The following is a 22,745-nucleotide window of genomic DNA, read 5'->3' as shown; positions in this document are numbered from 1 at the left end:
ACTAGTTGGTTTTTAAAACTTGTAATTTTCCTTATTTGGTTTTTAAAACTTATAATTTTTAGGTGAAGTCAACAAAGAACAAAAAGGGGCCTCTAAATAAGGACGAGTTGAGCCGTTTGGATTCCCACTTTCAGAGATTGGAAGACATGATATGTTCTGCTATTTCGGGAAAATATTCGTTGTTTACTATAGAGATTAGTGAGTTAGTCTATTCAGACGAAAGTCGGATTAAGCTGATAATCGTGTTTGATGATATTAGGGAGATGTTTAGATATGAATGGTTAAATATATCCATTCTTCAACTCTGGGGAAGGTATTACTTTTCTCATAATATTTCAATTAAATCTTTCTTTACAAATGTGTATATATTTATATACTTAAATTTTATTCTCATTATAATAATGTAGCTTCTTATATGATTATGGGACACAACGTGGAGTGACGGAAAAACTAGTTGGTTTTTTGTGTCCCGATAGACTTTGCACATATATGCATTCTTCGGTTGAGATGGAGAGATACTTAACTGAGGCTTTAAAGAAGCAACAAGATAAGAGATATGTGATGGGTGCTTTTTTTGAGGCGTGAGTATTACAAAAAAAATTCTTGATTTCATCAATTTTTTTTTCCTTTACATATTTTTTTTACCTTATTAAAGGATTTATAAGTTTTGTTATTTGATATAGCTCGCATTGGATGTTGGTTGTATTTTGTCTTGGAGATAATATTGCATATATTTTTGACTCGGATAAAGCGAAAAAAAAGACATGGCAAATAAAAAGTTGCTTATCATGGTAAGTTCAATCGATTAACGACATAAATTATAGTTATGTTATGTATGAATGTCGATAATATGATTACATTTCATGTATTCAATTAATTTCAAGGCTTGGAAAAGGTATTCTTTTAGGGCGGGAACGCGTGATATGTTAAAAAAAATGAACTCCAGATAAAAATGATTGAGGTATGAAGTTTTCCTTAGAAATTCAATTACGCCAAGTACTACCACCCCGCCTCCTATTTTTATTTTACGCGTGATATGTTAAAAAAAATGAACTACTCATGGATAGACTCTCTTGAAGCAGAGGTTTGGTGATGCTATTTAGCGATATTTACCGATGTAGGTTTTTACGATTACTTGTTTTGCCTCGATCAGAATCTTACCCTTTTTGTGTCTTTTGACTTGTCTGGAGTATGTTGCTTTATACGGAAACTTGTTAACTTGTGACTATAACACGTGTAACGTCATTTTATTTAATTATTATAATTATAATTCATTCCCTTATGGTGGTAGTATATTTGACTTAGATTATATGAGGTTAGAGTCTTTACTTAACTTCTATTTTTCTATAAATATAGTGCGCTCAACAGCCAGGGAATTATGAGTATGGTTATTATGTTATGAAGTGGATGTATGATATCACCGTACGCTACGCATTATCGGAGGACGGCATAGAAAAGGTACTTGCTTTATTTTCTCAAACTGTATTTTTTATTTCCCAAACTCCCAGCCCTAAAATTATTTTATAAGAATAATTCAAAGTAAGTCTTATCTTCTGATATTAATCTCAACTAATGTTTAACTGGGAATAATCCTAAATATTGCATCATTTAACTTCCACTGATCTCATCCCATAATTGACCTGCTATAATCGGTTTCCTAACAGGTGATAATGTGGGTCCATCTTTTTTTTATTTTTTCTAATTCCTTCTTCATTTCTTCTTTTCATCTTCTTCCTTCTTTTAATTTCTTCTTTCATTTTCTTTATATTCGCCTTTTTTATTTCTTTAATTTATTTCCCTCATTAAATCTGACACACAATTAGATTGATACCGTGACATCCAAAATTAATGAAAATCATTCGAAATCAACCCGGAAAGCGTATTTTATTGCCTCATTTGTCGTTGAGGTTTCAACGAATCCGACACAGCTGATGTGGGTACCTTCCATGGCTGTCTTAACGGTAGAATCAAAACTTCTTTCTCCTGCAACTCACCCTCGCTATCAAGCTGCTGTAGGTATTTAACCCCCAAAATATAAAAAAAACCCAATTTTCTGTGGAGCTTAGATAATTAAAAAAATACATAAAGAAGGGACGGTGGAATTGGGCGAGATGGAATTGCATTTGTTTTAATTGTACACCTACTGACAAACTCGTCGTTTTTTGTATCAAAAACATTAAATTAAATAACGTCAATCACCATACCATCTCCTTTTGATGCAGAGATCAAGTAGGCAAATGAAACAGGGTAGTTTTGTGGGGTGTTGATTTGGAGTAATTTTTTTTTAGTGGGATTAACGTGAAATATATTCTGGGTTTTGTTTAGATGTTAATGGATGGTGGTATGTGAGTTTTAATTTTTGGTGTTTGTTGATTGACGATGAAGGAGTTTAAGGGATAAAGATTGAAGAGGATGATGTTCAAGTTGAATAATTAGGGTTATTAACTAGGGAAACGGGTTATTCAGGTTGCCCTTCTAAGAGTTTAGTGCAAGTTAAATGATGTAATAGTTGAGATTATTGCCAGTTAAACATTAGTTGGGATTAATATAAGAAGGAGGGGTTTAGTTTGGATTATTACCATAAAATAACCCTTTTTTTTGTAAATTGCCTATATTTTCCTAAGCCTCATCTTTTATGTAGTGTGTTTCAGGTGCGGAAATAACAATTGAACAAATGAATGAGGTTCTAGAGCTTTGGTTGCTTTATTGTGTAAAGAACGTCTAATGAATGGTTTGATTCGTAGGAATTCTAATTGAAAACATTTAACATTTTGTATCGTGGCACGCATTTAGTAGTGTTTTAACTAGTTTTATGAATGGACGGAATTATTGTAATACGTTTGATATTTTTTGGTATATAATAAATGGATGTGTTTGTTTGAATTATTGGAAGCAAAGCTCATGTTGCTTATTAGCGTATTATATGTAGCATTTAGTTGCGGGTGTAAATTATTGAATCTGTATTGCCCTCATGAATTATAAGAAGTATTAGCATCAGTTCTAGAAGTTTTAATAAACCGATTTTAATGTAATTAGGTACATCGGTTATTGAGTACAACTCATGTTAATGTAATTATAAGTTACATCAGTTACTAAGTACAATTGATGTTAATATCATTAAATTACATCGGTTACTAATTATAAACGATGTAAAAAAGAATTATTTACATCGGTTTTGGTGAAGAATCGATGTAATTTATATGCTATGAACATCGGTTTTGGTCCAGAACCGATGTAAGTTTAAACCATTAACATCGGTTGTAAAACCGATGTTTTTCTTATAAATTCAATAAACAACGCCCCCAGAAGCATCGCACCAAAACCGATGTAAATAGGCCTAAATAACCGATGTCAATGTCACTTTTTCTACTAGTGAATTAACCTCTCTTAGTAAACCCTAACTCGAATTTACTCATAAGACAAAGAGGAAAAGGTGAAATTTCTACTTACAAAGGTAGATCGGGGCATAGGAGGTGTGTTCCACCATTATTCCAAGCTTGAAGGCCAAAAGAAGAGCATTGGAAGCATTTTAGAGAGAGGGGAGGGAGTTTGGAGAGATAAGGAGTAAGGTGGAAATGATTTAGGGTTAGGGGAGAAAGGGGGTAAATCCCGTATTCTAAAAACAGTGGCACTAGACCGAGTGCTGAGTTCACTTGGTCGAGTGGACTCACTCGTCCAAGTAGCAATCCACTCGGTCTAGTCGACTCACTCGGTCGAGTGTACTATTTACTCGACTGAGTAAACCCATTCGATCCGCTGCAACACCACACGGTTCAGGTTCAGGTCTAGTGTAAGGCTATCCTTTCCTCCCTCTCACGCGTCCCAAGGACTAAGTACGGGACCCACAAAGGCCGGATATTATAATCTTCACCCCTTAAAATGAACTTCGTCCCCGAAGTTCGTCACTCACTCTTTTTCCCAATTATTCCTCGGTCTTCTCGCAAGCCTCATTCTCGGACCTCTTGTATTTTCTTGCCCTTATCACTCTTATTGTTACACGCGTGTATCCTATCTATCCTAAGTTTCTTGTTCACTCTCATTACTTTCCTACATATTACGCTCTTTATTTCTAAATTTCTCTGAGTTGTTACATTCACTCCCCCTAAAAGTAAACTACATACCGAAGTTCGCTATAAGTCTCACATGACACCCTTCCGGTAACCTACCATTATTACCACAAGTTGTGTATGATTACCGTATGTATGTATGTATGTATGTATGTATATATATATATATATATATATATATATATATATATATATATATATATATATATATATATATATATATCTGTGTGTGTGTGTGTGTGTAAGTACTCTTTACTACTTGACGCAACCAATCTTAACATTCAACATATCATTCACATATCGTAATGGACCGCCACAACACGTACTAGTGCTCGTCACGTGGTGTGTAATCACTACTATTATTTACTTTTTCACTATTATTACTGAGTGTCTACATGTTTTCATGCATTTTATGCCATCATATGATCATTTGTAGTTCGATTATTTTCTTATACCGTCCAAACAACTAACAAGATCAAGAGTAAACTATTCATAAAGGTCTATCGTGTGGGTTTTCTATGGTCAGCCGATTCTTAGTAGGTCAGCATAGTTCAAAATCGAGGTCAAATGCGTCGTAGATGTTGGAGTATATGTGTCTTCAACAATAGTGCGATCACATATTTAAATCTCAAATTAAGAATACGTAAGGGGTGATTCATTTATAGAGTCAACTGATAAAAATAATCAGTAATGATTGGCTAACTAGAGTTTGACATTACTGTCGTTTGACGGTAGTGATCAGTTGATCCCTTAAGGTCACACATATAGGACAATTCCCTAAATAGACAAGTTGATTAATTGTATGACGATACAAATTAATCAATTCCTTAAAATTGAACAATTCATTTGTGAGAGAGAATATTTATATCTTATTGTAATTTGATTAAATAAGTTTTATTTTAGTAATTAAAATATTTTATTACGAAAATTGATTATTATTTATGAAACAATTGAGATAAGAATGAATGGTTAATTATAATTACAATATGTTGTGAATTATAATTATATGACCCATTTTATTTATGTGATCAAGAATGACTAGACAATTTGTTATATGTAATTTAATTAATGTATATCATGATATTTATTTGATAAATATGCATTTAATTAATTAATAACATGTTACATACTACATGTGACATATTGTGTGACAATTGACAAAATAAAATGGAAGTCCATTTTAAGGAAGGGCACCGGTTTTTGGTAGTGGGAAATGGGTTTGTTTGTATTTGTTTATATTTTATGGCAAATATGATGAGTACCCTATAACTTAGTCTTACACCTACAATCCTTGTGAAGAACAAAAGAAAAAAGGGAGGGACCATGCATTGGTCTTCCTCTTCCCCACAACCGGCTCCCCTTAAACAAATAGAGAGTTTGTTCTCTATTTTCATACGATACAATTTTACATATCATTATTATTCATCCTCTCAAATATATCTCTCTAAATGGTTTTAGGAACCTCAAAAATTGTTCATTCAAGATTCTAATTTCAATATAAGATTACTAGTATAGTAATAAAGAATATTATTAGAATTATTGTAAGGATACTAGTATATTAATCTAGTTAGTTAATATATTACATTAAGGGATTTGTCTTGGGTGCAATCAAGAGGAGGATCTCAATACTTGGGATTAAGGAGGATCATCCATTACATTTAAGCTCAAGAACAAATAAGGAAGGTGACCTTATTTGTGCCCTTATTTCGAGCCATATAACAATGTAAGGAACATTGTTTTTCTTAACCAAGTGGTGTTAGTCCAGTGGTAGCTGGGTTAAACCTTGAAGCTTGCAGAAATGTAGGAGTTGAGAGGTCTCAGGTTCGACTACCAGCTGGGGCGATGATCACTTGGCCACTGCAGCCCCCGAAGGGGGTGGCTTACATGGTCCATGTGGTGGTGCGGGAATTCATGGGCCCGGGGGGGACTCAACCCCCTCGTCATCAAAAAAAAAAAAACAAAAAAAAAACAAAATAAAACATTGTTTTTCTTATTTTATCTCTTATTTAGTTATGCATGCACTTGATCTAATGGACTCATATTAATATGTTAATTAGTTCACTATTAAAAGAGTCTAATAATAGGTATATGAACCTATCAATTGGTATCAGAGCATAGGATGTTGGATGCATAATCGATTTATAGTTTTTTCGAGTTATTAGCAACTTAATTAAAACTAAAAATTTGTGATTTATTAGATAAAGCCACGAAATATTGATGCATGTTGTATATTCTGGTCCAAAAATTTTTTTAGGTCATTTTTATGATTTATGGTATTTTATTGCTCATTTTAATGATTTTTAGATATTTTATTACATTTTTATGACTAAAATGGAAATTAAAATGCTAAAAATAATTAAACTAAGTCTCTGACCTTGAAATTTTTATATGACCTCACATGCATATTTTACTTATTGTATGTAAAATTTCGTATTAATGTGATTAATATTGCATGATTTATGATTTTTATGAGATAAAAATGAATTAAATGGAGGTAAAATTGTTAAATATAGTTACACATCGAAATAGGCCATAAAATTTTAATATGTTGTCAAATGCATATTTTACTCATTGTGTGTAAAATTTAAGATGAACGTGATTCATTTTGCATGATTTATGAATTTTTAGTATAAAAATGGCATAAATAGTGACTATTTTTAGCATAAATAGCTAAAACGAATTACATGGAATGAGAAAATTATTTTAGGTTGCATTTTTATCCCACTTATCATATATAAAGTTTTAAAATAGATTTGATTAATTTTTGTATACTTTAGATGTTTTATTTGATAAAACCGATAAATCGCAACTACATTTTTCTCGAAATAAATTCGAAAATTTTAACCATGATTTTTGACATTTTGAGTGTCATGGATATATTCTAGAATGTTCAAAAATTTAAAATTCAAATTTTGAAATTATTGTAATTTAATTTGGATTTATTTCATAAATGTTATGATTTTAGGGTCAAAAATGAGTATAAAATTAAATCAAGTTGAATTATCGTCAAAAATTGAGTGATGAATAATTTTTGAGACCTAAGAGTGTTATGATAATTAACTAGAATTAAAATTATATTTTAGTATTAATTTACGATTTTAATAAGTTAAAATCGTGCATTTCCATAAAACCGGGTTATATAATCGATATAAGTTAAATAGGGCGATTTGGCACATAATTTGGCATGATAGACACATACTATAATGCTGCATATTTCATTGTGAATGTCATATTTTATTTATGTACTTTTAAATTATGTAATTTTATCTTAGTATGGCCTTAGTTTTAATCGATATTACCCGTAATGAAAGGGGATATTGATTCGGTTGTAATTTAATGTGATCTCGTATCAATTTTATATTTACTAGTTTTTTATATTACAAATGAATAATAGGAATAGCTTTGTATTTTTATTATTATTTGTAATCCCGGAGTTCCTTCAAGACGGTGCCATTCGGAAAAATGTTCCGATAAAGACGATGTTCTTGGTGGGCGTGCCACTTGAAGATTCAAGGGACTAAAGGAGTTGGTTTCCGAATATGTAATAGATTATTTGATTTTCTATTTTAGGAAGGCCATACTAGGAATTTATTATTTGTTTTGCATTTCTTTTAATATGTTGCATGCATTGCCAAATCGCCATAACAACACATGCATATCATATCGAGTCATCGACCATGTCAATTATAATTATCGAGAATTCGAATTTTAGTTCACTTAAAATTGATAAATAATAAATTGACAAGACCTTTACTTTTAAAAGATTGAGACTTAGCCTTACCAAATAGTAGGAGCCCATGAATCAAAATTTCATGAGGAGTACAATACGATTTTTTGGGGTGCTTCTATTGACGATGGATAAGTGGGGTAATAAGTAGTCATTACACGTCGAAGATTTGGTTAATCTCAACGAAGGTATTTTGCGACCGTAGCCACAAAAGGTTCGGGCTAAAGATGAATTTAATATAAAATCATCGACCGAGAGTTCTAATTGTAGAATCGGTTAAGAGGGTAAACCTACCAAGTTATATTAGTAAAGATGTAGAGGGCCCGTTGACTCACGTCCAAGTTAATATGAATTTTGGGTCTCGGAATCATTTATTATAATTGGGTAGAGGTCATTATATAAATGTTAAACTTGTTTAAAATATATACAAGTTTTAAAGATGATAAATGTTTATAATTCCTTCATTTTCTATTTTGTAGTCAATTTGATTAGTATGCAATGACTACTCCGATTTTATCCGCATCAACTAGTGCAAACGCTCCACCACTCTCCAATGCTTCTTGGCTCCGATCCTTTATGGATCGATGTAAACTTGAACAGAATGGTTTAAACTTCGCCGATTGGGATGCGCAACTCCGTTTGGCCATGGAAGGTGACGACAAGCTTCGTTACCTTACCGAAGTCGCACCCACCGCACCTACTACTAGGTCAACTTCCGCCGCAAGGGAAGCCTTTGAGGCCTACCAAAAAGAGTTGGCCGCTATCAAGAACGTCTTGATTTTCTATGTGGAGCCCGATCTCCAAAGGAGTGCCATTAAGATGAGCACGGCTTATGAGATCTACACCAAGCTTGCGACCATGTTTTCGCAAGCACCTAGGATAGTCCAATATGAGGCGGCCTCCGCATTTTTCGAAATCAACATCAAAGAGGGCCAAAAGGTTAGCCCTCGTGTGCTCAAATTGATTGAGCTTGTGGAGACTATTAAGATACCAAAGGTTGACATTCCCGAACAACTCGTTATAGACCGAATTCTACATTCCTTGAACAAAGTCAAGGCATATGTGCAGTATAGGGTAAACTACAATATGCAAAACATGAAGACTTCTCTCCATGAATTGCACAATTTACTTGTGCAAGCCGAGAGAGATATGGGTCTTAATGTTAGTACTACCAAGGATGTGCTTGCAATTAACACCAAGAGCAAAGGGAAATTTAAAAGGAGTGCTAGTAAGAGTAAGAAACCCACTTCCTTCAAAGGAAAAGGAAAAGAAATTTAGAAAAGCTCTTCTAAAAAGGGTGCTACTTCCGAAGACAAATGCCATTATTGTAATGGCATAGGACATTGGAAGAGGAATTGCCCAAAGTATCTTGGAGATATCAAAGCTGGAAAGATTGTTCCACTAGGTAATAAATAAAATTCTCCCCATCATTTATGTTTTGAATTTCAATCTCAACTTTGGTATTTGGATTCAAGTTGTGATTCTTACCCTTTTTAATTTGTTTTTTCAGGGCACCCGAGCAAAGACAAAGGCAAACACAAGCAAGCCTAAGGAGGCTCTTCAAGGGACGCTAGAGTAGCCGCCCATAGTAGAAGACCTATGGAAACTTGTCCTTTATAATGATAGTCTTCATTTCATTGTTGTATTTTGAACTTGTTGTTTTAGAACTCTTTTAACTTCCTAGTTGGACATGGAAATTAGTTTATTTCCTTTTGTTTTCAAGAACAAGAAGTTGTATTTGAATTTTAGTGGCTTGGTTTGTAACCCAAGTCACTCGGTTTATGGAAATTTTCGTTCTAAACTTGTCATTATACACCTTTCGTTCTAAAACTTAATCTAATCATAAAAGAATTACAACGATGGGATCATTGTAATTAGTTCATAAGCCATGAATTTAGTTCTCACTTAAGCTTTTGTGACCTAGTGTCACATCTTATTTGATATAAGAAAGAATGATTATAAAGTAAAAAAGAGTCACTTGAACTCTAAAAGGGGAAATTTTATAAAGCAATTCGCTACACCACTTATAAGACTCCATACGAGCTATAGGAGGGCTTAAGACCTCAAGATTGCATATAACATAGATATAAGTCGGATTGAGTTGTCGAACTCACTTTTGGGGATTTGCAATCCAAAATGGACACGTTATTTTAAAAGAAAGGTCAACCTGGAGATACCTAAAATAGCAAGTCTATTTAACAAATGACATAGATCAGATTCGCATATTACATGAATCAAACTGCCATAATAGAGCTGGTTTTTTTATGAGCTAACACGTCAATCTAGACAAACTTCTATTACTTCACCATATATGTTTGTAACTCACAAAGCTATCTCTTAAGAAGATAGATTTATTTCTAAGAGATAGAGTGGGAGTAGATCGTCACAAACATGTCTTATAGTTCATATGTTACTTTTTGAAAGTAATGGAACTATAATCTATTGAGATAGAGTGGGAGTAAAGTAGACATGAATTATTGTTAATGAGTTACTTTTCGAAAGTAATGGATTTATGACCTAGTCCCAAATCGACTTAGTTGCAAACAAGCAATAGCATTACAATCCAAAAGTTTTACTCAAGAGTAGATTTACTTTAAGGCGATGGTCTCTTTAAAGTAAATAGAGCTTTAGAGTACCTAAGAGCATAGATTGACCTGAAGATGTTAATCAAGATAAATCATGATTTAATCATGTTAGGAATTGCCATATTTTCATGAATGGCAAATGATATTAAAAATTCGCTTTTCTAAAATGAGAATTTAGAGAAGGATGTGTACGGAACACAAAACGTTAGATAAAGATCTAAGAATCCTAACATATTATGCAAAGCTTACTTAAGCAATCATAGAATGATCTTAAGTAAGCATCAAAGGATTGTAATAGTCATACTTTTCGTTCATGTGATAATTGAGAATGATTTCATTCACATTGTTGAAGAATCATGTTTATGCATGAAGTGGGAGCGAGAATTATTTTTCCATGTCTTATATGTTGATAACATATTACTTATTGAGAATAATGTACCAATGCTCTCTTCTGTGAAAGAGTGATTGGGAGACTAGGAAAAGGTGTAATGTATTCTAGATTTTCGAATCTATTTGTTAAATTTGAGAGAATATTGGCATAGAGTCGAGAGCCTTATGATGATAAGTTCTTTCATATCTTTAACATCATAAAGGTTGAGTAGGTTGTTCATATTTATGAAAGTGGAATTACTATGATAGAGTCATAGTCATTCACTGAACCTAAATAAGTTGTTGATCACATGAAATCGATTTCTAATGTTTCCGCCATTAGAACGATCATGTATGCCATTATTATGCACATGTCGTGATGAATCATATGCTTGGAGAATAATAAGTCAATAACAAGGTAATTCAAATAATGGTCTTTTGAAAGCCTTAAAGAACATCCTTAAGATTCTTGAGGAGAATTGAGGATTCGTTCTTATGTTTGGATGATATACTGAGTTTTGTGTTGAAGGGTTACACAAACTTTAGTTTCCAAAACTATAAGGATTTATCGAAATCCTAGGCTGATTTTATTAACTTAGGAGTAAGAGACTAGAGAAATGTTTTAGTTTCAACCATTGCGAGTTCTACAAACAAAATCTAAGTACATTGTGATAAGATGGTCAACGTAGGTAATGAGAGGAAATCCCTCTACCAAAGACTTTATCACAAGTTATATGATAACAGTGGGAGCATCTTCCAAGTACAAGAGCCCAAGTCTAGTAAGAAGACTAGACATATACTTAGATAAATTCATGTTATTAGAAATAACATTGAATAGAAGGAAATAGCAATTAATAAAGTTGGAATATATGGATACATGGTATATCCATTTACCAAGCTTTTACTGTAATTCAATTAGTGTAAAAGGTACACTATAAATTATAAGATATGAAGTATTAATAGTGTATTGACTATTCATATAAGATAATCGCATTTATCGTTTGAGTTTCTTTAAACTCACACATTACTTTGTTATATCCAAATGGGTTGTTGAGACAATATTGAACCCTATTAAAGTGAACTGGATTGACATAGTATGAGTCCCTGGTTACTTATAGGAGGTGACGTCTCGAAGTGACTAGAGTGTGATGCGATTGATGGCAAGTTCAAGTGCCATAGGGTCATACGGTATGGGACACTTTGTCGGGCAGTGAGCGCTTCTAGAGTTCTGGAAATTTATAAAGCCTGGTCGTGGCAAGAGCTACTATAGTATTCTTATGAGTCGATTCTTTTGACTAGAGACTGTTCGCCCAAGTTGGCACAAATTTCTAAATGGCTTTGATTTATTCTCTACGACTGTCGTACCTGAAGTCAAATGAGTGTATTTTGGATCATGATGAACTATGGCTATACGAAGGGAATAGTGCAATAGAAATTGTCCACCCCCTTTTCAGGGTTGTTCAAAATCTCAGGGCCACTCGAGGAGTAGTGAACTGAAAATGCGTGGCCACGCTCGGAAGGTATCTACGGTAGATAATTCCGGTCAGACAGTTACTCTCCAGATCGAGGAAACCACTCAATATATGATCAAATGCAAGTACGACCTGCAAGACACCTTGCATTGAGTGGGAGATTGTAATAGGATAAGAAAATTGGTGACGCACACCTGTCTCGGACAAGTGGGAGATTGTTGGAGTATATGTGTCCTCAACAATAGTGTGATCACATGTTTAAATCTCAAATTAAGAATACGTAAAGGCTGATTCATTTATATAGTCAATTGATCAACATTAATCAGTAATGATTGGCTAACTAGAGTTTGACATTACTGTGTTTTGACGGTGGTGATTAGTTGAACCCTTAAGGTCACACCTATATGACAATTCCCTTAATAGACAATTTGATTAATTGTATGACGATACAAGTTAATCAATTCCTTAAAATTGAACAATTCATTTGTGAGAGAGAATATTTATATCTTATTGTAATTTGATTAAATAAGATTTATTTTAGTAATTAAAATATTTTATTACTAAAATTGATTATTGTTTATGAAAAAATTGAGATAAGAATGAATGGCTAATTATAATTACAATATGTTATGAATTATAATTATACGACCTATTTTATTTATGTGATCAAGAATCACTAGACAATTTGTTATATGTAATTCAATTAATGTATATAATGATATTTATTTGATAAATATGCATTAAATTAATTAATAACATGTTACATACTACATGTGACATATTGTGTGACAATTGACAAATTGACAAAATAAAATGGAAGTCCATTTTAAGGAAGGGCACCGGTTTTTGGTAGTGGGAAATGGGTTTGTTTGTACTTGTTTATATTTTGTGGAAAATATGATGAGTACCCTATAACCTAGTCTTACACCTACAATCCTTGTGAAGAACAAAAAAAAAAAAAAGGGAAGGACCATGCATTGGTCTTCCTCTTCCCCACAGTCGGCTCCTCTTAAACAAATAGAGAGTTTGTTCTCTATTTTCATACGATATAATTTTACATATCATTATTATTCATCCTCTCAAAATATATCTCTCTAAATGGTTTTAGGAACCTCAAAAATTGTTCATTCAAGATTCTAATTTCAATATAAGATTACTAGTGTAGTAATAAAGAATATTATTAGAATTATTTTAAGGATACTAGTATATTAATATAGTTAGTTCATATATTACTTTAAGGGATTTGTCTTGGGTGCAATCAAGAGGAGGATCTCAATACTTGGCATTAAGGAGGATCATCCATTACATTTAAGCTCAAGAACATATAAGGAAGGCGACCTTATTTGTGCCCTTATTTCGAGCCATATAACAATGAAAGGAACATTGTTTTTCTTATTTTATCTCTTATTTAGTTATGCATGCACTTGATCTAATGAACTCATATTAATATGTTAATTAGTTCACTATTAGAAGAGTCTAATAATAGGTATATGAACTAATCAGTAGATGGTCTAAAATTCCCAAAAAGGGTCAAATTCCACTGTACTCGGTCGAATTCAGAAGTTACTCGACCGAGTCAGAGTCACTCGGTGGAGTGTTCATGCCACTCGGTCGAGTGGGGGTATTTACACGAGGTTTCCAGAACCTGTTTTTAGGCCTACTCGATCGAATGAAGGAGATACTCGGTCGAGTGAATAGGGCACTCGGTCGAGTGTTGCTGGGTAGTCCAAATTTCGGCCATTAATGGCCTCTAAGCTTCCTTATGGTAGAACATACATGCAATGAGTTCCAAATGGTGATCACTACACCCTCCTTCTATACAAGCTCTAATTGTCTTGGTCTCATGGCCGGCTTACAACATAAAATTAAATTGTTCAAAGTTTCAAATGATAATTAAAAGTCTCAAGGGATCCCGAATCATAAGGTCATCACTACTTGGAGGACTTCCTCTTCTTGCCAATGCTAGACATCCACCTTACCCATCCGTAGCGACTCTTCTCCGTCTTGCTTCCTCCTTCCGCTTGTTCCTCCTCCTCTTCTTAATTTTCCTCTTCCTCTTCCGGTCATTTGCGAGCCGCCGCCTCCCACACTTCATCAAGGTCCATGGCCTCCGCCGCCGCGGATGTTCCCGCCTCACTCCCACTCCCTTGATAGGCATAGCTAGGATAGATCCCGGTATCACCCATGTATGGGTCACACAAGTGTCCTATGCCGAAAGGAAAGTTGATCTCCCAATCCGATGGTTGGATACCATAGGCCTTGAGGACTCCGGAAGTGTCTTAGGGTCCGGACCAAAAGCTAGGGCGGTGGCTGGGTCGTACTCCTTGATTATAGGCTGCCTCATGCATGTATCTCAACATAAGGTCGGTGTTCACTCGGTGTATGAGGTATGACATGTGATAGTTGGAGTCGAAGGTGGGTGAGGCTTGGCCAGAGTTCCCGGTATAAGGTGGGGGCATCATAGTTGTAGGCATGGAGTGGGGAAAAGATGTGGGAGCTTGGTCGATGGGAGCACAAGGTGAGGGAGGTAACGGGTGTGCCTCCCGTTTCTCGGTGGCATCCTCAAGGTCAAAGGTGAGACCACTAGGGATGGTATACGTTTGGGCCTCAGGACGGGGTTATCCCGCTCTCTCTAAAGAAGAAGTCAGGGGTAGGTCCTTACCGGCGGGAAGCTTCATCGCTTCTCTATCTACTACCCATGACTTAGCTTTCAACTCATCAAGATCAAAATAAACCACTTCCTTAGACATGGGTGCATCCACCACCCCCGGTTCATAAGCTAACATGGTGTTGGCCAATCGAGTCACCGAGGCTCCACTATCTAAGGAGCATTGGTCCACCTCAGCCATCCTCGCATGGGAAAGACACACCAAAGACACAACATTGAAGTGGAGACGATTTTCATGGTGGGGGTTAAGGTAGGCGCTCAAGATCAATAACTCCATAGAGTTGAGCTTACTCGGGTGCCTCCTCCTATAGAGGAGGTTGGTCAATGAGCGCAAGAAAATATTTAGGACGGGGTGCTCAATGTCACTAGTCTTCATGTTACTTACACTAACCTTTTCCTTGCTTGTGTAAAGGTTGTAATACTTTGAAGCTTTCATGTCCTTCATAATCTTGTCATGGTGGCCTACAACTCACTTACCCACCCCTATATGGTCGGCAAAAGCATCACTACTTAAGTTGAAAGAGGTATTCTTGAGCCTAAAACTCACCTTTATGGGTCCTCTTGTCATAGGTGAAGGAGCTCAAAAACTCGAGGGTGAGGTTGTGGTAACTTATCTCCCCCAAGTTGTACAAACCCTCCAATCCACGAACCGTGAAGATATTATGCACCTCCTTCTTTATTCCTAGGGCTTCCAAGGTAGTTACCGATATACACTTGGTCGGGGCCATCCTCCTAGTGGCTAGGATCTCAAACTTGTCGCGGTGCTCCTCACTCTCAAAAGATATGGATGGGTAGTCCGGGAGGGTGATAGCGGGCGGTGCTTCTTGTTGAGGCATGCGACTGTTCCTTCCACGACCGCTTCTAGCGTTCCTTGCCATGCTACACGAGGAGATCACACAAGGTATGGAACGATAAAGGTAAGAATTTGAAGCAAATTTTTGAATATGGATAGAATTTTCTCAACTTCTCAATTTCATAGCCACCAAATAAAAGGAGAATTATATCATAGTTTTGTTGTAATTTAATTGACCTCTCCAAAATTTTCTTATGTTACATAAAAAATGAAATCCGGAATTTAAAGATCCTTGTGACATAACACGAGTTTAAGCATGACTTTAATTACATGGATTATCCCAATTCGTCGCCCGACTTGTCAAATTTCAACTCACCCATGACATACTACACTTCAAAGTTTCGCTTAAGTGATTCATGACATTGCCATCAACAACAATTTCGTTAAAGTTGGTGGAAATAAAATTGAGGTTGCCAAAATTTTAAAAGGAATTCGGGTGAGTGAAGTGCTTCTTTATCATAAGAAAATCTTTAAGTTGAACAAGTAAATAGTAAGATAAGTAGTGAGTATAAATTAAAATTTAATATGGTTAGTGTCGAATTTTCAAGGCTTTGAGACAAAAAAAAAATTTTAATCCCTTTTATAAAGTGGTAGTAATCACAAAATCCTCAACACTACAACATAGGAAAATCACCACCAAGGCACAAAAATGCATTATTCATGGTAATTTTAGAAGAACTTAGAAGAGTTTTCACCCAAGTTTTAAGAAAAAATTTTGATTCCATTTGGTTTACATAATACATTATCAACCAAGGTAGTAGTCCTATAAGGTGATTAAACTAAGTTTTGCTCATGAAAAATCAAAATTTGGGCATGACTTGTCTAAAATTCGAAAATTTAAGACGGAGTTTTAAGACGAATTTATACATTTTATGCAAGATCCATCCATGACAACAAAAGTTAAGCCTTTATTGTCCAACAATACACAACAACAATCACCAAAATCCAATCGTTGACCCAAGAACATCCAATTCGATTTCTACAATGGTGAACGGAAATTTTCTACAAAAAAATTGATTTTTATCAAGAACAATGGTATTAAAAGCTTACTAGTATCATGAATTAAGCAAAAAGAACAACTAATTAACAAACCATGAAGGATTTAAAAGTAGATCTAAGAAATTCAAATTTGGGGAAAAAGATGGAAGAAGATGAATAAGCTTACCTTAACCAAATTAGTGGGATTAGATGAGAAAAGTGGAGAAATTGGAGAATTTTGGTGTTGGAAGGGATGAAGATAAGAATGGGAAATTGCGGAAAATAAGGGCTTTAAGCCGAGTAACTCAACCCGTGTAAATCCACTCGGTCGAGTATGAGTTCACTCGGTCGAGTAGATGACCCGCGCGGTCGAGGGACGGGTTTTCCTGAATGTATAACCCCCTGGAACCGGGTCCACTCGGTCGAGTCAAGGGTCCACTCGGTCGAGTGCTCGCTTACTCGGCCGAGTTGGTACTCGCACTCAGTCAAGTGACCCCGTTGGGTTTCAAATTCTCACTAACAGCTTATCGACGAATTTTCTGCAAGACAATAGAAGGTTCGGGAGTCCACCACTTATTAGTGACTCGTCCCAAGTTAGCTCATGCAACCCCAAGGTTGTCGATCGTTGTTCCCTATATCCACACTCGCACTTATCTTGCTGAAATGTTGCCATTTATGTACTAACAATAACTCTATCAAGCATAGATAAGATGTTAAGACATGTAAATTCATCCCTACACATATGAACTTTCATAGCATGCATAAGTCTAGCAACAACCATATCATTCATGCCATCATACAATATTGTCAATATCGTTAACCCTTACTTGTAACCACCCACGTGGTGACCAACCGAGGTAATATGCACTAGTTTTGATATGAGGGCGCCCACTCATACAAAACCGATCACCCATTGGACTCATGTCAGGTTCATTTTTAATAGACACACCTAGTTCATTTTGGTTCATTCATTTAGGTTCCAAAATCGTCGCTCTGATACCACTTTGTAACACTCCATATACCCGTCTAAGATAATTGGAGCGTTACCGTCTCGGTTTCCCGAGGTAGTGAATTCGGAGATACAATTTTATAAATAAAATGTTTAATGGTTTACAACGAATAAACGAATAGTGAAAGATTACAAGTCATGACTCCTAGGCTAGTATAATCAATCATGTCCGACACGGGATCATCAAGCCTCGTCCCTCTTCCCGCATGCTACCAAAGGTAACCTGTAAACAACTGCTCCCCATATGATCGGAAATATCATATGGATCAACACAGGCCACCCCGGAAATAGGTGACATTTATACAGACACAAAAACGTTAGTTTCAATGATCAATGTAAGACATGACATAATAAAGAAATATGCAACAAGTTGATTATATGAATGAGACACGGATAAATCAACATCATACCGGTACTGGGACACGCCCAGACATACCCTCAATCTCTACTCCGAAACCGGGACACGCCTAGGCATACCGATCACCACACTACGTACCGGGACACGCCCAGACGTACCGGCACTAGTAAAAACATGACATTTGGCTAGTAGAAAAGGCTACGGTTGTTATAAATAACCGTTGCCGTTAATAAAAGGCCACGGTTGTTGGAAAGCGACCGTAGCCAAAAAAATGGTAGAATATATAAGGCTTCGGTTAAATTTAGGTGCTGTTTGGCCTTGCTTATGGAAAATGACTTTTCCTTTTTAAAAGGAGTTTATTCACAAGTTACTTTTCGGAAAAGTTTTAGTTGTTTGGCCATACTTTTGTAAAAGTGGTTTCTCACAAAATTTACATGTTTGGCCTAATTACTTTAATACCACTTTTGTTTGCTTATTTTGTTCTTTATGTAAAAAGTAGAAGTAGAAGTAGTAAATATCTAATTCTCCTTTTGGGGGTGAATAATCAGTTTTTGACTTCTAAAAAGCACTTTTAAAACTCTCTAATTTACCATGTTTGACCAAGCTACTATTTTTTCAATTACAAAAGCACTTTATAAGCTTGGCCAAACAGCACCTTAAAACCGTAGCCAATAGTTATTATGTAAATCAAAAAGCAACGGCTGTTATTTAGACCGTAGCTAAATAAGAATAACTTAAATAGAAAAAGGGTAAGTCCTCATAGAAATCTCTAGAACCCTCAAACAATAAGAAAGACTAATATAGCCTTTCATTCTTCACACAAAACCACTCGCTCGTTCATTCGCAACCTCCGATAGTAGCCACCTTGCAACCACCGATAGCATCCCATCGCCGCTCACCAGCCTCAAGTACGTCGCTCTCCATCGTTGCCTTGCGTCCCAATTTTTCGAAACCCAAATTCCCAAATCAATCGTACTTGCTATGATAAGTTTTTTGGTTGATTTTATGCAGCGAATTAGAGTTCTTGTTTTACAGAGAATCAAGTTCTATTTGGCAAATTCCTGAGTTACCTACCCATAGATATTGCTAGTATTTATGGATTTGAAACTTTACTACTCTTCAAAGTCTACCTAGAGATATTGCTAATGTATATGGTTTTAATAATTTTAATTTGGCCCTGTTGAATTAGGAAATTGGATTTTTGAGCACTATTATCAGTAATTTTGTCACTTTACAAATCTGGATAGTTCATATTATTGATTAATCGGAGTTGAAATATATTAGTTGCATTAATGTTGAGCTTGTTTAATATGACAGATATGGAGCTTGTCTAATATAGGTAGTAATTCGTTTGATTTCAATTTGGAGATAACTCGTTTTCAACTGATCTTTGGTTTAATTTGTAGGTAAAAGTGAGAGGTTGAGGATGAAGAAATTGGTAAAGTTAAGCAACAGTATTAAATTCGTTCACTGAAATAACTCAAGGAAAACTTGTTATAGATTATCAGGTTTGTGTGGTGTAATTTAATTTCAATTCCCCCTCTTTTTTTGTCTTGTATTTATATCTACGTTTGCTGAGGATTTTGTCTAATCAATGTTACTGCCCTACTCTCTTTACATAAATTTGTTGCCTCATGCTGGATTTTGGTTAAATTAACTAAGAATGCCTGCTCAGATACACATTAAGAAGGAGATGATTACATGTTAGACTCACTACTTAGTTCATATGCATTCGCTGCTGTTTAAATTACTGCGTAATTTTAGAATTAGAAGTGAAGATTAGACGAAATTTTGGATTAATAATAAAGAACAACTGCATTATTACCTAAATCTTAAGAATTCTAATGTTATTCATATTTCTGTGTATTAACTACATATTAATTAACCTCTCTTAGTAAACCCTAACTCGAATTTACTCATAAGAAAAAGAGGAAAAGGCGAGATTTCTACTTACAAAGGTAGATCGGGGCATAGGAGGTGTGTTCCACCATTAATCCAAGCTTAAAGGCCAAAGAAGAGCATTGGAAGCATTTTAGAGAGAGGGGAGGGAGTTTGGAGATATAAGAAGGAAGGTGGAAATGATTTAGGGTTAGGGGAGAAAGGGGGTAAATCCCGTATTCTGAAAACGACCGCACTCAACTGAGTGCCTTGTCCACTCGGTCGAGTGGACTCACTCGGCCGAGTAGCACTCCACTCGGCCGAGTAGCACTCCACTCGGCCGAGTAGCACTCCACTCGGCCGAGTAGCACTCCACTCGGTCGAGTCGACTCACTCGGTCGAGTCGACTCACTCGGTCGAGTGTACTATTCACTCGACCGAGTAAAACCACTCGATCCGCTACAACACCACACGGTCCAGGTTCAGGTCTAGTGTAAGGCTATCCTTTCATTCCTCTCACCCGTCTCAAGGTCTAAGTACGGGTCCCACAAAGGCCGGGTATTACATTTAGTCCCCAAACTAGCCTCGTTCCTATGCTTTCTAGTGCTTATTAGGGTTGTTTCTTATCTTTAGATCCCTACTTTGCATATTCTTTGAGGTTTTGTGTCCTTGGTAGGAGAGGATTGCTAGCCTTGCATTTATGGAGCAAAGTGGAGCTAAATGGAGTACATCTAATGACCAAGTAACAAAGAGGCGGCCAATACTAAATGCCTAAGCAAATAAATCAAGTTGGATGGGCAATGATGAAGACCTCCACGACCCCTCAACGATCCCCACGGATCCTTAGGCAGTCAAAAGAAGAAGAAGAAAATTTTATAATCCGGGCGTCCCGAGCTCAGGAGGAGCGTCCCAAGCCACAATCCGGGCGTCCCATGGTCAAGTCGAGCAGGTCTCTGGGCAGCTCGATCATACATCAATGACAAGTCGGGCGGCTCCTTATGGGACTTGCAAGACACTAATCTCCTTCTTAGGGACTTCATCGTCATTTAAGCCCTTAGTTACCCTAATACTTGTACTTAGTATAAATTCCCCATTGTGTTAGGGGATTGATCATCAAGTTTGCATATAAATAATCAAGTTTTAATCAAGTTAATTTACCAATTTAGTTTAGTAGATCTTATTAATCAAGTTGTATTTACTCAATTCAATATTAATCAAATTTTAATTCCTCTTTAATCATTCAAGTGTTCTTAGTTTTAATCAAGTTATTTATTGATTTACTCATTCATCATGTTTAACCTTGTTAAAATGATTGACACCCTTATTAGCATGTTTACCATGACCATGAGTGAGTACTCTCCTAGCTAGGGTTAATGGGGGATTATGGGAATTAAAACATGGGGGTAGATCCATACTTAATCTAATATGCTTTCATAATTATGCTTGCTTGTTTTAGTTTCAACTTATGCACATGTTATGCTTGATGAGTTGCTTGATTGACAACCTTGCATGAATCTCATATCCATTCAACAAGACTTGTAAGATATAAACTAACTCAAGGCTTGTTAGACCATGCATATAGTTGAATAGGAAGAAACTAAGTCGACTTGTATGTATTGTACAGTCTTGACCGACTCGGCTCCGGGACCCAAATTTTCCTATGAATTGTAAGACATAAACTAACTCGATTCCACTACAACAATAATTTGCTTGCAACTATGTAAACATGTTTGTATGATCACCACTATGAATCTCCTATAAACCCATGACACCCTAGTGCCTTAATCAATTGTTTACAAACTCTTTTTGTTTACTTAGTTTATTTTGCTTTCATTTCTTTACATTTCGTTGTTGAGTAGTTTAGCTTACAACCCTCAATCTCTACCCAATTTGTCACACCCTAAGACATAGCTCTTTACAACCGATAACTTAATTTAATACCCGTCCTTTGGGATCCGACCTTTAGTTGCCACTCTACTAAGAGTAGTTTGTTAAGATTATAAATATTGTTTTTATTGGTTAGCTTAGATGACAAAGTCTTAAACAGAATAAAAAATGGCGCCGTTGTCGGGACGGTGTTCAATTGAATTGTTATCATTTGTTGTTTTTAGTTGTGTCTTTCCTAACCTTGGGAAAGTCAAACTCCTCAAGGTAGTTTTAATTGTTTTCTAGTTGTTTGCTTTTTGCATGTCTAGGAGATCACGAGGTAGACCTTTGCCTATTGATCCCGAGATTGAAAGAACCTTGACCAACATTAGAAGAACCGTTAGAGGGGCTTCAACAAGTTTGGGTATTGGAGAACTAGTGGACATTGGTGTTGTCCAATCTGATTGTGTTGAGTTTACCAATCCTTTTGCAAGAGAAGGAGAGGAGAACCCAATTCAAAACCAACCACAAAATCAACCTACAATGCCTAAATTTTCATCTTATTCCGTACCAACCGAGGAGAACCTACCAAATGGTAGTCCAAAACCACCTCACTTAACCGGTAATTTCATTGCCAAATCCGCATTCATACAATTAGTTGAGAGGAGTCAATTTGGGGGGATGCCTAGTGAAGATCCTCATCTATACATGGAGACTTTTTGTGACTATTGTGATGCAATTTCTCAAACCGGGGTAGCTCAAGACCAAATTCGATGGGTTTTGTTTCCTTTTTCCTTGATCGGAGCCGCAAAGCAATGGTTAAAGAACCTCGACAAGGCTACCCTTGGAATTTATTCATGGAAGAAGTTAGCACTTGCCTTCTACAAGAAGTTATATCCTCCGGAGAAGACTAAC

At 35.7% G+C, this 22,745-nt stretch overlaps 1 long non-coding RNA gene across 1 annotated transcript; it reads left to right on the top strand.

Moving 5' to 3' along the window:
• Nucleotides 1-883: 883 nt before the first annotated feature.
• LOC141627041 (uncharacterized) lies at nucleotides 884-2,690 on the top strand. The gene is made up of 3 exons (XR_012536602.1): nucleotides 884-961; nucleotides 1,357-1,458; nucleotides 2,642-2,690. It is a non-coding gene; the product is annotated as an uncharacterized LOC141627041 (long non-coding RNA).
• Nucleotides 2,691-22,745: the final 20,055 nt, after the last annotated feature.

The sequence above is a fragment of the Silene latifolia genome, chromosome Y (genome assembly GCF_048544455.1).
Source record: "Silene latifolia isolate original U9 population chromosome Y, ASM4854445v1, whole genome shotgun sequence".
Lineage (NCBI taxonomy): Eukaryota > Viridiplantae > Streptophyta > Magnoliopsida > Caryophyllales > Caryophyllaceae > Silene > Silene latifolia.
This window is presented reverse-complemented; position numbering and strand designations above follow the sequence as displayed.